This window comes from Hyaena hyaena, unplaced genomic scaffold, assembly GCF_003009895.1.
Source record: "Hyaena hyaena isolate Hyena2069 unplaced genomic scaffold, ASM300989v1 scaffold_724, whole genome shotgun sequence".
NCBI classification, from domain to species: domain Eukaryota; kingdom Metazoa; phylum Chordata; class Mammalia; order Carnivora; family Hyaenidae; genus Hyaena; species Hyaena hyaena.
The window spans coordinates 547591-564702 of NW_024081354.1; the positions used below are offsets into that span (position 1 = coordinate 547591).

At 43.1% G+C, this 17112-nt stretch overlaps 1 pseudogene; it reads left to right on the plus strand.

Moving 5' to 3' along the window:
• The first annotated feature begins 618 nt into the window (after positions 1-618).
• Positions 619-6345, plus strand: LOC120220683 (annotated as a pseudogene).
• Positions 6346-17112: the final 10767 nt, after the last annotated feature.

Below are 17112 nucleotides of genomic sequence, written 5' to 3' on the forward strand. Positions count from 1 at the left end.
TCATCAATTAGTTTTAACTAAACTAATCTTCATGAAGCAGATTAGTGGCTTAGAAGGGTTTTCACAAAGAAATTGCTTATTGAAGCTAATAGTAGTGCAAAAACAAGTAAACAAAAAGAAAATAACAGAGTTATGAACTCTGTCAACAACATTAATAAGTAAACACAATGATCTAGTTGTGAAAACCAAAACAAAAAAATTAAGTCCAAAATATGAACTTGGACCCACTATCAGTACAACAAACCCTGCCTTTTTCTTTCTGAAAAGAGAGAGAGAGAGAGAAGGAGGCAAGCCATAAGAGACTCTTAAAAGCTAGAGAACAAAATGAATGTTGCTGGAAGGGACATGAGTGGAGAGTGGGCTATTATTACACTATATGTTAACTAACTAGAATTTAAATAAAAACTTGAAACATAAAAAAAAGGAAAAAAGAGTACTTTGATCTGATATATGAACTCATAATAGCATGAAGTCATCATGATAAGCAAATATTTTAAAATATGTTTAATCTTTGTCTTACCTTTAGCTTCTATGTTTGCGTATTTTTTAATATTTATTTTATTTTTGACAGAGAGAGAGTGCTGCATGCTGGAGAGTGAGTGGGGGAGGGGCGTAGAGATGGGGGAAAAAGAACCTGAAGCCGGCTCTGCCCTGACGGCAGGAAGCCTGACAGTGGGATCCAACTTTCCAACTCATGAACCATAAGATCACTACCTGAGCTTGAAGAACCTAAGTAACACCATTTTGAGATTAAGGCCCCCATTAAGAGCAACGGTCGGGCTGCATGTAGCCCAGTTCCAGGAAAAACTTCAGCTGAAGCCACCCTCAGAACACTCTCAGGTCAGCCAATCAAAAGAAGCTAAGAAAGAAAGAAGAAATATACCTGTGGTCTGAGTCAGGGTCTGGGGACTATATATAACTACTTTGTACAAATTAGCCAATCACTCAACCACTTGCCTGAACCCCACGCGGGCCCTTTAAACTCACCTCATAATTGGTCGTTTTCAAAGGAGTCTCAAAGGTCATGATTGGGTCCTGCCAAAAGTAACAAAAATCTCACAGATACTGAATGGTCAAAACTGTTGTCATGGGTGTTGTACAATTATGATTGGTACTTATGTGATGATGCTATGCATACAACGTGTGCACTGTAACACCCCCGTCCTTTACCCTATAAAAACCCTGCTCGCTATTGTTCGGGGCTTCACCCTACTGCCGCTGCACCAGTTGACTGGTGAGCCCCTGCTCAAGCTTGTAATAAAGACCCTTATGTACTTGCATCAGTGTCGGCTCCTTGGAGGTCTCAGGGGACTCGCAATTCAGGCATAACATTTGGTGCGTTGGCCGGGAACACTCGGGATCCCCCCCAAGACTCTCAGGACCCCCGAACCCAAGGGTCAACCCACCGGTAAGAACCTATTTGTCTCTATGTGTCTGGTCTATATCTGTCTATTTCTATTCTTGGTCTCGGGACAAATTCGTACTTGGAAGTGGTCAATTATGGTCAGGCGGACACGCCACGGGACCGTGACCACAGGGGATCCTGTGAAGACGTTCCAGGCCCCCATCGGTAACGGGGTTCAGGGCCCCATCGGTAACGGGAACAGAGTGCCCCCTGAGGAACTTGGTAAAAGATGGAGCGGGTTGCTACCGTGAACCAGCGTGAGGCCGGCATCTTACTTTTGGTTTCTCCTCCGAACGAGCGGGGGAATCTGTTGGCTAGCCTTCTGTGTCTCTCTGTAGTTGTCAATTTTCTCTGTTAGTGTCTATTACCTTGTGACTGAGACTGACGCTATGGAACAGACGTCATCCAAACCCCTAGACTTAATGTTGGCCCATTTTAGAGAGGTTAAAAAACGACTCCATAACCTCTCAGTGATTGTCAGGAAGGGTCCATTTCAAACTTAGTGGGCTCAGAATGGCCCACTTTCAATGTAGGATGGCCGCTGGAGGAGACCTTCGACCGTGACACCATTCAGAAGGTTGAGGATCCAGTTTTCCAACCCCGAAGGGGATATCCCAACCAAGTCCCATACATCGTGGTTTGGGCCGATCTGGTTGATGACCCACCCCCTTGGATTAAAAGTTTCTTGCCTACACAGAAACCTGAGGTCCTGGCGGTAGCTGAAAAGCACCTGCCCTCCCGGGCTTCAGAACTGCCGAAAAAGGAAGCTAAACCCTCTGTGCTGCTCTACCCTATCTTACATGGTGGAACGGAGGAAGAATTAATTTTTCCCCCTCCTTATCAATCCCCTCCACAGGGCCCAGCAGGAGGGACATGGACGCCACCCGAACTAATGGTGCCCCCTGCCCCGCCAGCCCCAGCGGCCCTGAGATCGGCAGAAATGGGCCCCGCCCAAGGGGCCCGAAGCTGCCATGGAATGACGCCTGAGGGACCTGACTCTACTGTCTTGCCCCTGAGGGCCACGGGCCCCCTGATGATCGGGGCAACCAACCCCACCATTACTGGCCCTTCTCCACGAGTGATCTGTACAATTGGAGGTATCAAAACGCTCCATTCTCGGAGAATCCCCATGCCCTTATTAACCTATTAGAAACTGTTCTGTTCACTCATCAGCCCACCTGGAATGATTGCCAGCAATTGTTGCAGGTCCTCTTCACTACTGAAGAGCGGGAAAGAATCCAGTCGGAAGCCAAGAAATTGGTTCCTGGGCCCACTGGAGTTCTCACTACTGACCAGGCTCGAATGGGTTTCCCCTAGCATGGCCAAGATCGGACTACAACACGGCTGAAGGTAAGGAGAGTCTCTTGGTCTACCGCCAGACTCTGTTGGCAGGTCTCAAGGCTAGGCTGTGGCTCGCAAGCCTACTAATATGGCTAAGATATATAATGTCAGTCAGGGACACTAGGAGAGCCCCACAGCATTCCTTGAGAGAATATTGGAAGCATTCCACCAGTACACCCCTATGGATCCAGAGGCCCCAGCAAACCTAGCTGCGGTGGCCATGGCTTTTATCAATCAGTCCGCTCCCAACATTCGGAGAAAACTTCAGAAACTAGAACGTCTAGGAGAAAAGAGCCTCCAAGATCTAGTGGTCGTGGCAGAGAAGGTATACAACAACAGGGAAAGTGCAGAGGACAAGCAGGTAAGAGCTGAGAAGAGACAGAACCAGGATCTAGCCAAGATCCTACTTGCAGCAACTGCTGAGCCAGAGGACCGGAAAAGACACCTCAGACAGTTGGCTTCAGGAGAAAAAGGTAAGAAAAACTCCAAACGGGTTGGAGGACGCCCCCGCCTGGGCAAAAATCAATGTGCCTACTGCAAAGAAGAAAGATATTGGTCCAGAGAATGTCCCCCCCCCCAAAAAAAAAAATCTAATGCTCCCATTCTAGTAATGGGAGATGACAGTGACTAGGGGAGACAGGGCTCAGCACCCTTCCCCGAACCTACGGTAACCCTAAAAGTGGAGGAGAAGTCCACCGAGTTCTTAGTGGACACTGGGGCTCAACATTCTGTGCTCCTGCAACCAGCTGGCCCTCTGTCAAACAAGACATCCTGGGTCCAGGGAGCCACAGGGATAAAACAGTATTCATGGACTACCTGAAGAATAGTAGACCTTGGTGTGGGCCGGATATCCCCACTCCTTTATGGTCATTCCAGACTGCCCCTACCCCTTGCTAGGCCACGATCAAGCGGGGGACTCAAATTCATTTCTCGGCCGAAGGGACTACGGTATTAGACGAGGCTGGGCAGCCAATACATGTGCTCACCTTGGGGCTGGCAGATAAATATCGCCTATATGAGACACCGATGACACCAGATGCGGGGATTCAACCTTGGCTCCAGCAGTTCCCATCAGCATGGGCTGAGACTGGAGACATGGGGTTAACAAAACATAGGCCCCCAGTGTTCGTGGAACTGAAGCCTGGGGCAGACCCGGCCCAGGTCCGCCAATACCCCCATGTCCCTGGAAGCCAAAAAGAGCGTAACTCCCCATATCAGGTGCCTACTGGACCTAGGAGTTCTGAGGCCATGTCATTCGGCCTAGAACACACCCTTGTTACCTGTCCGCAAGCCAAATTCTAACGATTACAGGCCTGTACAGGATCTAAGAGAGGCCAACAAGCGGGTAATGGACATCCACCCGACGGTGCCCAACCCCTACACCCTGTTGAGCTCTATTCTGCCTAGCCACGTCTGGTACATGGTCCTGGACCTAAAAGATGCCTTTTTCAGCCTCCCACTAGCTCCCAAGAGCCAAGACCTTTTCGCTTTCGAGTGAAAGTGAAACAACCTGACAAAGGGATCAATGGACAACTAACATGGACTAGACTCCCCCAAGGGTTCAAGAACTCCCCCACCATCTTTGACGAAGCCCTACCCAAGAATTTGGGTGAGTTCCTCTCCGCAAACCCCCAACTAACTCCTTTACAGTATGTGGATGATCTGCTTATTGCAGTTGAGAGTTGAGACACCTGCTTGACCGGTACCTAGAGGTTGCTGCAAACCCTGGGAGACTTAGGATACCAGGCTTCAGCCAAAAAGGCCCAGATCTGTAAAAAAAGAAGTACAATACTTAGGCTACATCCTCAAGGGAGGTAAGCGATGGCTGTCACAGGTGAGAAAAGAGACTGTCCTAAGAATCCCTACCCCTAGGAATGCCAGACAAGTGCAGGAATTCCTAGGATCAGCCGGTTTCTACAGACTCTGGATTCCTGAGTTCACTGAGATAGCCCGACCTCTGTATGAGGCTACCAAAAGGCAGCCTAACTTCACCTGGACTGAGGAACATCAGAGGGCTTTTGAGACCTTAAAACAGGCCCTCTTGTCAGCACCCACTTTGGGCCTACCGGACGTGACTAAGCCATTTCATCTGTTTATAGATGAACACAGAGGAATAGCCAAAGGTGTCCTGACCCAGTGCTTGGGCCCATGGCGCCGCCCTGTGGCCTATCTGTCAAAGAAGCTTGACCCAGTGGCTGCGGGATGGCCCCCATGCCTCCGCATGATAGCGTCAGTAACTCTTCAGGTTAAAGATGCAGACAGTTCATAGCAGCACTCTCCACAATAGCTAAAACATGGAAAGAGCCTACGTGTCCATCAACAGATGAATGGATCAAGATGTGGTTTATCTATACCATGGAATACTACATGGCAATGAGAAACAATGAAATCTGGCCATGTGTAGCAACATGGATGGACCTTGAGGGTGTTATGCTGAGCGAAATAAGTCGGGCAGAGAAGGACAAATATCATATGTTTGCACGTATAGGAGGATTAGGAGGAACTTGACGGAGGAACAAGGGGGAGAAGAAGGGCGGAAATGGTGGGGGAAAGGGAGAGAGGCAAACCATGAGAGACTCTTGAATGCTGACAAAAACTGACGACTGATGGATGTGGGGGGGAGGGGGGATGGGAATGGAGGAGGACACTTGTGGGGATGAGCACTGAGTGTTATATGGAAACTAATTTGACAATAAACTATTTGTAAAAAAAAAAAAAAAAAAGATGCAGACAAACTGACACTAGGACAAGAGTTAACTATCACTACTCCCCACGCCATCAAGGGAGTGTTATAAAAACCACCAGACTGATGGCTCAGCAATGCTCGCATAACACATTATCAGACTTTGTTGCTTAATCCTACCCGAATCGTTTTCCAGGCCCCCACAGCCCTAAACCCAGCCACATTGCTGCTGGATCTGGACTTAGAAGCACCTTTACACGACTGTGCCGACGTCCTGGCTCAAGTCCATGGGACCCGCTCTTATCTGAGGGACACTCCACTTCCAGATACAGAAATTACTTGGTTCACAGATGGTAGCTGCTTCATACAGGAGGGACAAAGGTATGCGGGGGTGGCAATAGTGTCAATAGAAAAAACCATTTGGGCAGAACCTTTGCCCACTGGCACCTCGTCACAGAAGGCCGAGCTCATAGCCCTAACCAAAGCCTTGACTCTGGGAAAAGACAAAAAATTATACATATATACAGACAGCAGATACACTTTCGCTACCACGCACGTCCATGGGGCCATATACAGAGAAAGGGGACTGCTCACGGCTGAGGGAAAGACTATCAAAAACAAAGAAGAGATCCTGGCCTTACTAAAAGCTTTGTGGCTCCCCAAAAAACTGGCTATTATTCACTGCCCAGGTCACCAAAAAGATAATAATCTGATTTCTAAGGACAACAACCTAGCAGACCAAGCAGCCAAGCAAGCTGCTCTTAGGGCCAGTCATACCCTGGCCATCACCCTGGTTGACCCTGGAGACTCTACTCTCCCTAAAGTCCCCGAATATAACAAAAAAAAAAAATTTACAATGGATCAAAAAGCTGCCTATGACCCAATACCTAGAAAGATAGTATATATCAGCAGATGACAAGCTCATCCTCCCTGAAGATCTAGAGATGAGAGCCCTAACCAAGATACACTGTGCCTCCCATATGGGAATCAAAAGAATGCAAGATTTAACTTGCCATTCTAAGATAAAAATCAGAGATGCTAACTCTAAGATTGAACAGATTTTGGCCAATTACGAGGCATGCCAACTCACTAACGCCACGAAAAATCCTAGCAACCCCGGAACCTGCCTGAGGGGAAGACGACCCGTAGCCTACTGGGAGACAGACTTCGCTGAGGTAAAACCAGGACTATATGAGTACAAATATCTACTAGTGTTTGTAGATACTTTTTCAGGATGGACAGAAGCATTCCCAACCAAACATGAGACTGCCCAGATCGTGGCCAAAAAAACTCCTAAAAGATATCTTCCCCAGGTATGGCTTTCCTCAGATGACAGGGTCAGACAATGGACCTACATTTGTATCCAAGGTAAGCCAGAATTTAGCCACAGACCTGGGGATTAATTAGGAATTACATTATGCGTACAGGCCCCAGAGTTCAGGACAGGTAAAAAAGATAAATAGAACCCTAAAAGAGACCTTAACTAAATTGACCTTAGAGACTGGAGGAGACTGGGTGATTCTCCTTCCCTTTTGTACTCTATAGGGTGCGCAACAACTCCCCATACCAGATGGGATTAACTCCTTTTGAAATCATGTTTGGGATGGCCCCTCCCATCATTCTCAATTTCCAAGCACAGGTGTTTAATGAGTTTGAAGATCAATGCCTACTAAATGACTTTTAAAAAATCCACTGGGTTCATAAACATATTTGGCCTAAATTACATGTCCTCTATGAAACAGGTCCACCACCGGAGCCGCATCGCTTGAGCCCCGGTGACTGGGTCTATGTTAAGAGACACCACCAAACAAACTTAGAGCCCAGGTGGAAAGGCCCATACACCGTGCTTCTTACAACCCCAACGGCCCTGAAAGTCGACGGAGTTGCCACGTGGATTCACTACACCCACACCCGGCCGGCAGACCCACTTGCGATCAAAGAGGACTACCTGGCTCCAAACCCTCAATGGGAGGCCACAAAGAACCCCGAAAACCCACTCAAGCTCAAGCTGCACCACTCCTGACTTTTGCTACTCTACTAACTGTATGTAAATCCAGTCCCAGCCCCCATCTCCTCAACCCTCACCAGCCTACCACTGCCAAATGGGTTTTGCGAGGACCCCCAACAACACCTAGAGACTTGGGGCGGACAGTTCAAGAATTGACATTAACCGGACCAGCATCCATCACATTCCCCACCTTCCATTTAAACCTCTGTAGTTTAGTGGGAGATCGCTGGAACACAAATCCAGGGGCTTGTAGAAGCTGATGTGTAGACTGTAACACTTTCAAGTGTCAATTGGGGGCTGACTGCCAACATCAAAATCTAAAAAAAACAGATCTTTTATGTATGCCCCGGAACTGGTAACTTTGACACCTGCGGAGGCACAGAACAATACTTTTGTGCCTCCTGGGGATGTAAAACTATAGCTCCATGGGTCAAACGACCCAATAACAACTTACTTACCCTCGTTCGGACCAATAACAAAACTAGTCCATTTAATAAAAACCCAATCTCTATTCAACTCACTCCTAGAGGAAAAAGAGAAAACTGGTTGGTGACAAAGATGTGGGACATTGACTCTGGCTCTCCAGTAACGAGATTGGCCAATCGAGACTTCAGAGTGTCGGCCACCCTCCTAACCCTTATAGTTAGAACAGGAATAGCGGCCGGGGTCGGAACGGGCACAGCTACTCTAATACGAGGCAACCAGCAGTTTGATGCTTTGACCCAAGCCATCAACCTTGATTTAGCCCAGCTAAAAAATTCTATTCGCCACTTACAAGGTTCCTTAGATTCTTTGGCTGAAATGGTACTACAGAACAGGCGGGGACTAGACCTAATATTATTACACCAAAGAGGATTATGCCAGGCTTTGGGAGAACAATGTTGTTTCTATGCCAATAACTCGGGAATTGTACAAGACAGCTTAGCTGTTGTACGCCAACATCTACAAAAAAGAACAAAAATAAGAAAACAAAATCAAAATTGGTATAAAAACATCTTTAACTGGTCTCCCTGGCTCACCACTCTCATTACAGCCTTGGCAGGCCCCCTAGCACTTCTGCTGCTACTCCTAACTTTAGGACCTTACATTTTAAATAAATTGCTCGCCTTCGTGTGTAAACGCCTGGAGGCAATACAACTCATGGTACTTAGGTCCAAGTACCACCACCCTAATGATTGGGACCCAACAGAAGACCCATGATTGGGCCTTCAAATATACAAGAGAAGGGGGGAATGAAGAGCGTAAGTAACACCGTTTTGAGATTAAGGCCCCCATTAAGAGCAACCTTGGGCTGCACATAGCCCCAGTTCCAGGAAAAACTTCAGCTGAAGCTACCCTCGGACCACCCTCAGGTCAGCCAATCAAAAGAAACTAAAAAAGATAAGAGAAACATACCTGTGGTCTGAGTCAGGGTCTGGGGACTATAGATAACTACTTTGTACAAACTAGCCAATCACTCACCGCTTGCCTGAACCCCACATGGGCCCTTTTAACTCACCTCATAATTTTGGTCATTTTCAAAGGAGTCTCAAAAGTCATGATTGGGTCCCACCAAAAGTAACGAACACCTCACAGATACTGAATGGCCAAAACTGTTGCCAAGAGTACTATACAATTATAATTAGTACTTATGTAATAATGCTATGCGTACAACGTGTGCACTGTAACACCCCTGTCCCTTACCCCATAAAAACCCTGCTCGCTATTGTTCGGGGCTTCTCCGAAGCTGCGCCGGTTGACAGGTGAGCCCCTGCTCAAATTTGTAATAAATACCCTTATGTGCTTACATCGGTGTAGGCTCCTTAGAGGTCTCAGGGGACTGACGATTCGGGCATAACAAGCTGAAGTCTGACAGTCAACCGACTGAACCACACAGGCACCCTTGTTTGTGTATGTTTAATGTGCATAGATGTAATACTTACATATTACATATAAAATGCTAAGACAAAGATTGGAATTTAATGTGATTTCTCCTCATAAGAGTCTATTGTTATTAAAAATTAGCATTCTGGGGCATCTGGGTGGCTCAGTAAATTGAGCATCTGACTTCGGATGAGGTCATGATCTTCAGGTTCATTTTCAGGTTTGAGCCCGCATTGAGCGCTGTGCTGACAGCTCAGAGCCTGGAGCCTGCTTTGGACCTGTGTCTCCCTCTGCTCCTCCCCTACTCGTGCTCTGTCTCTTTGTCTCTCAAAAAATAAATATTTAAAAAAAATTTTAAAGTAATATTTAAAAATTCCAAACTTAAAAAAATTTTTTTCAATGTTTATTTACTTTTGAGATTGAAAGAGACAGAGTATGAGTGGGGGAGGGGCAGAAAGAGAGGGAGACACAGTATCCAAAGCAGGTTCACCCTCTGAACTGTTGGCACATAGCCTGACGTGGGACTCAAACTCACAGACCACAAGATCATAACTTGAGCCGAAGTCAGACTCTTAACTGACTGAGCCACCCAGGTGCCCCAAAAAACCTATCATTTTTTTTCTTTTTTTTCATCAAATTTTTTAAAGTGTTTTTTTTTCAATTAATAGCTTATTACATAAAACCCAGGTAGTTTACAACAAAAATTAAATGTTATTTCATGATACCTCTCATTCAGTTGGCAAAAGGAGTTTCAGAATTTGATTTAATCCTTATGGGTCCTCAAAGTCCCCAGAGTTGCAAAGTATTCAAATTCAAATTGATATGCTAAATAAGAGAAGGATCCTCTGTGAATTCTGGCTTACCTCCAATAACAATTTAGGAAGTAGTGGGGAGAGGGTTTGGAGATTTGGGTTTTTAAATTTTTTTTTGCTTAGAAAAGATATTTGTGGTGTGGGCTTGGGTGCCTCAGTCAGTTAAGTGTCTGACTCTTTGTTTCAGCTTAGTCATGATCTCAGGGTTCCTGGGTTCGAGCCCTGCACCAGGCTCTGAGCTGACAGCACAGAGCCTGCTTGGGATTCTCTCTCCCTCTTTCTCTGCCCCTCCCCTCTCTGCTCTCTCTCCCTCTCTTTCTCTCAAAATAAATAAATAAACATAAAAACAATTTTTTTTTGTTTTAGGTTGGAAAATCAGCTTCAGAAACTAAGAGACTAGAATACCCAATGGAAATTGCATTTTCTTGCCAATGACTCTATCAGAAAGGATTTACTTCAAAGAGAAGTTTTACCTTAATTTTATATATTATGTTATATATAAAAGTATATATTAATATTTTATCATTATGGTGTATTACATTATTACATTTATAAAAATTATACATATATTAAACTATATTCAAAATGCTAACTCAGATAAAGATTAAATTGTTAAATGCCTTATATTATTTTAGACTGAATTACCTTTCATACATACAACCAATTTAAAACATAGCTTGCTAGCTATTTTTAAAACAAGACAAAAGCCATTGTCTCAAGTTTGTGTATTTTTCTGTTTAATTTCACATGCAAAAAAAAAATGAAGTAACTTTTGAAACGTGGCCCTAAATTACAAAACTAACTGAAAAGAATTTTGGTCATTGCTGAAGTCTTATGTTTCTGAGAATCTATTACAAAATAAGAACATTATGTACACTTAAAACGTAAATCAAGTTTTGTGCCATTGGAAAAATCACGCATTTTCATTCTGTGTTTTAAAACTGAGAGAGTACATTTTTTTAAAGTAAACTCTATCCCCAACATGGGGTTCAAACATCACGACCCTAAGATCAAGAGCTCATGCTCTACTAAGTCAGCCAGGCACCCAGAGAATAAGTTTTCATACTGTTCCAAACAGTGCTCTTCAAAGCAAATAATAGTTAAAAAGAAATATTTTGTGTGGAGGCTCGTAGGGCCTGGCTGGCTAAGATTTAAGAAAGGAATGTTTGCAGCTTGGGAAATGGCTGGTTGAGAAGCAGCAAAGCAGACCAGGAAAACCGGCTCTCCTTTGAAATGTCAAGGATGAAAACAGCCAGACCTTGCCTGTGGATCAGCATGTTTTCTTTCCCACTCTGTAAATGCTTAATCTAAAGTAGTAAAACAACCCCTTTCCTAAGACTATAAACTGCCCCCTTCACATTCAGCTACGCTCACCTGCCTGCAAGTCACTACCCTGAGTGTGAGGAGCCGAGGTAACTTTGAGATCAAAGCCTCCATTGAGGGCAACCTCGGGCTGCAAGGGCTGCACTGTACGTAGCCCCAGTTCCGGGAAAAGCCTCAGCTGAAGCCACCCTCAGACCACCCTCGGATCAGCCAATCAAAAGCAGTGTGTAACACTCCTGTGGTCTGAGTCAGGGCTGGGGACTGTAGATAGTTCCTTTGTACAAACTAGCCAATCACTCACCGCTTGCCTAAACCCCACGTAGGCCCTTTGAGCTCACCTCATAATTGGTCATTTTCAAAGGATTCTCAAAGGTCATGAGTGGGTCCCACCAAAAGTAACGAACACCTCACAGATACTGAATGGTCAAAACTGTTACTATGGGTGCTGTACAATTGTAATTGGTGCTTATGTGATGATGCTATACCTACAATGTGCACTGTAACACCCCTGTCCCTTACCCAATAAAAACCCTGCTCTCCATTGTTCTGGGCTTCACCCTGCTGCCGCTGCGCCAGTTGATAAGTGAGCCCCTGCTCGAGCTTGTAATAAAAACCCTTATGTACTTGCATCGGTGTCAGCTCCTTGATGGTCTCTGGGGACTTGCGATTCGGGCACAACAATTGTACTGATCCCCTGATAATTTGCGATTATGCTTTGTTCCTGCTTTGAATCTACACATTTCTTTCCTCCTCACTCTTTAAGAAGTACTGATAAGATTCTCAATATAAACCGGAGAGGAGCTTTGCTTAGGGCCATGGCCAGTAGAACGTTTGGCCCCCTCCTTTTCTCCTTTCTTTGATTGAGGAGTCTGGAGTAATCTGTATTTTTTCGCCCCAGGGTTTACTGGTCAAACCCGGCATTTGGTGATCCCGACCTGATTCCTGGCAGCGATATTTGAGGGCGGAACCCTTGAAGGAGGCAAACTGAAACTACTGCGCAGTAAGTGATCTGAGCCTGCTTAAGCAGGCTATCAGATTTCCAGGGCATTGTTTGGGCTTGGGTTTCTTAAGATGGGACAGCAACAATCCTGAACAAAAACATTACATCAAAGTTCTCCACCATTGTTAAAAGCTAGCGGAGCAACGGTTACTGAGGCTCAACTTGAGAGCCTTTTAAAAATTGCTATTGAAAACAATCATTGGTTTCCTGATAGAGGAACTCTAGACCTTGAAGTATGGGAGAGTTGGTAAAAATTTAAAAAAATGTCATGAACAAAGTAATCTTTCCTTAAGATGTGGGGACTAATCAGAGCTGCCTTAGCTCCTTTACATACTGAACAATCTACTGATCCTACAACTGCTGTGTCTAAGGAAGCCTCAGCCCCCGTGGTAGATCCTATGGATGGGGATAATCTCCCACCTCCTATTGATTGGGAGCCATCCCCCCCAACTACTTCCAATGAAAACATTCCTTTCTTAAATCTTAGCTAGCCAGGTTCTGTGAGCCTCCACAATTTTGCTTTTAGATTTTTACTAATTATTTGTAATTGTATTTGTAAATTTATGTATGTAAGTATATTTGTAAATTAATTAAATCTCATTATAAATAAAGCATTTAGTACCGTATGTTCTGAAGAGCCAAAAATTAAGTCCTCCATTAAGAGAAACCTCTGGCTGCACGTAGCCCCAGTCCCAGTCCCAGGAAAAGCCTCAGACTGTTCAAGGCTAAAGCCATCCTCAGACCGCCCTCAGTTCAGCTAATCAAAAAGAAAAAAAGAAACATTACTATGGTCTGAGTCAAGGCTGGGAACTGCAGATACAAACTAGCCAATTTCTCACCGCTCGCCTGAACCCCACGTGGGCCCTTTGAACTCACCTCATAATTGGTCGTTTTCAAAGGAGTCTCAAAAGTCATGATTGGGTCCCACCAAAAGTAATGAACACCTCACAGATACTGAATGGTCAAAGCTGTGATTGTAATTGGTGCTTATGTGATGATGCTACATGTACTGTAACACCCCCATCCCTTACTCCTTAAAAACCCTACTCGCTATAGTTCTTCACTTCACCTTGCTGCCATGACACCGGTAGGCTGGTGAGCCCCTGCTCGAGCCTGTAATAAAGACCCTTTTGTATTTACATCGGTGCCGGCTCCTTGGAGGTCTCTGGGACTCGCGATTCAGGCACAACAGTTCCACCTACTCTAATTTTAATTACTCAATTCCCAAACTGAATTTGGAAATAATAAGAGCATTAAACCTACATTTCCCCGCTGAGTTGGGAATAAACTAAGCATCCTTCTAAATTTAGTTATTTAAAATGTTAACTAATAGAATTTAAATTAAAATTTAGGAGAAAAATTAACTTATTTAAATACATTAGTCAGACATTTTTACTTTATTGTAAAAGAGCAAAGAGATTGGAAAAATTGCACTATACATTTATTTTTAAAACTTCTATATTTATTTTTTATTTGAGTAATCTCTATACCCACTGTAGGGCTTGAACTCACAACCTAGAGATCAAGTATATATGCTCCTTCAACTGAGCTAGACAGGTGCCCCTGCATTATATATTTAAATGAATTACACAATTAAGTGAATGTTGTGTGATTATAGCTATTCTTGTGCTGTATGTATGATATATTTTATTTCATTTATTCTCTTGCTATGAAATTTTTATGGGAAATACTAACCGTGCAAGAACATAGTACTGAAGGCCAACTTTATGGTTCATAAACACCATAGCAGTAACTGTCCTAAAAATAAAGAATGTCTGTGTCAGTGCAGATGGGATCATTTTGCTGAGAAAGAATCAGGTTCACAGATAGTAGTAGCATCTGGACCTGGAAATCCCATGTCATAGTAACATAATACTAAAACATGAGGGTTTAACACAGATATATAGTCTTAGAATTATATCTTATATGCAGACCAGACTTTCTAGTGAAACATATAATTCAAACTAAAACTATATCTGTAGATGTTAGATAAGTTCTAACAAGGAAACATGTCACAATTCATATATTTACAATACAGGGATTAAACTCAAGGTATTAATTCCTTAGTTCATTATCTGTAAATGCTTCATTATATTTGATTTGGGTTTATCAGCAATTACAAGTCTAATCTATCAATTTCTACATTTATAAGAAAATTAAAGAAATCTTTTGTAGCCTAAACCCTGTACATACTTCTATCATAGCACTTATAATGCATCATAATTATTCATTTACTTGTCTGACTCCCTCATTAAACCATGGCCACCTCGAAGACAGGGACTATACCTGTGTGATAGGTGTTTAGGAAGTGTCTGTTGAATGAATGAGTTCATTAGATATCTAAAAATACAAGTGAGGTTACAGAAGTGATTTGTCACAGATTAACACTTCATTTATGAATCTATAAAGGTTTAGGGAATGAAGAGTTGGGGAGACTCCTATATTTTCCAATGTCTAAGAGGCTTCCAGGATTCCAGCTGCCTATCAGAAAACTGATCTTATTTACAAAAAGCCTATGATGACCAGGGTATGTATTCTGGGATTGAAAGGCCCTTCCCCAAACCCATGGCAAGGACATTAGAACTGAGTTAGGCCTAAGCTTTTTTGACACATGCTATATAACCTTTTCTTATTTGTTGAGTTGGGGATACAAATACAAACCATCAGAGATTGAGATCAATTTCTGCTGAATGCAACCAATTATTCTATGGCCATTGCATCCAATAAACATTTCTCCTTTAACACAGTTGTCATTTGTTTTGTTTTGTCAAAATTACAAGGAACAGAACTCCTGAGTACAAATAATGGGCATTCTTGCCCAGTCTTTTTCCAAGGTCCAAGTCAAGGAGGTCCATGGAGTTGCAACAACAAAAGAGGCAGACATCTCAGTTCTTTTCTTTGAATTTTATACATTCTCGTAAAGATTTAATGAATTATTTAATTATTCAAGTACACACACATACACACACACACACACACACACACACCACATATTTAACCATTCATCTGCTAATGGACACTTAGGTTGTTTCTACATTTTGGCTATTGCAAATAAGGCTGCAATGAACATGGGGTGTAGGTATCTTCAAGTTGTGTTTTCCTCTTCTTCGGATAAATACTCAGAAATAAGAATTGCTGGATTATATGGTAGTTCTACTTGTAGTTTTTTGAGGAAACCTCCATACTGTTTTCCATAGTGGCTGGACCAATTTATATTCCCACCAACAGTGTTTTAAAAGGGTTCACTTTTCTCCACATCCTCACCAAAACTTGTTATCTTTAGTCTTTTTGATAATAGCCATTCTGACAGATATGAGGTGATATTCATTGTGGTTTTGATTTGCATTTTCCTGATGATTTAGCAATATTGGGCATCTTTTCATGTACCTATATGTCTTCTTTAAAAAATGTCTATTCATCAATTTTGCTTTTTAAATAAAGAGTATAAATTCTCATTTAAACTTCTTCTTTTTTTTTTTTTTTTTGAGAGAAAGAGAGCTGGGGAGGGGCAGAGGAAGAGGGAGAGAGAGAATCTTAAGCAGGCTTCATGCCCAGCACGGAAAGGCCACAGGGGGCCTGGTCTTATGGTCATGAGATAATGAACCTGAGTTGAAATCAAGACTTAGGGACACCTGGGTGGCTCACTTAGTTGAGCATCTGACTTCAGCTCAGATCATAATCTTGTGGTTCATGACTTCAAGTCCCGTGTCTGATTCTGTGCTGACAGCTCAGAGCCTGGAGTCCGCTTCAGATTCTGTGTCTCCCTCTCTCTCTTTGTCCCTCCCCCACTTGCACTCTGTCTCTCTCTCTCTCAAAACTAAACATTAAAAAAATGTTTAAAAATGAATCAGTACACTTAACCAACTGAGCCACCCAGGCACCCATTTAAACCTCTTATACATAGTTATATCTATTCACTAAGCCACAAATCACATAGGTTTAGCTGCAGTGCCGTAAGAGTTCCAAAGCTTACCACCTAGCAACTTGTTGCAGCCCCCAAGCTATATGCTATATTCTTTGATTTCCCACATTTCTTTTCCCTCCTTATCTTACTAGAACCAAATGTCTACCAAAATATAAATAAAGTTGTGTTCCAAAACTTCTTTTTTCTTAGCCCCCTTTGGGACTACTAAAGGTGCACCACCCATTCTGGCTTATTTTAGGGTTGTACACATGAGCCTCATGTGACTCTATGTAGATACTTAAGTGTTGTGTATATAGCAGAAGTGTGTCCAAGTGTTTTTAACAAAGAGCAATATGATTAGAAATCCATGTTAATCCACATTAATTTTTTAATGACAACTATAAAAACAATCCAACAAAAATTAGTTTTTGCAGTAATGCAGAAGAAGTCCCAAAATACTTTATTCAACTTTATTTATATACAGCATCTTGTTATAGAGTTAACATTTGTGTCAATAGCACTAGTAATTATTGCTTAATTTTGATTGAGGCAGTAAGAATATGAGCTATTTCTCATAAAGCATAGTTGATGTAAAGGTATATTTCAATTCAGGCCCCAGATTTGTATAACAAATATGATTAAAATTCTCAGCTTTCAACTTAATAAAACTTTCACCCTATCTGGCACCCAGATAGATGCCAACATTACCTAGAGGTTGGCCACATGGTCACATGGGTATTTGAAGAAAATAAAAGCACTAATTCAAAAAAATA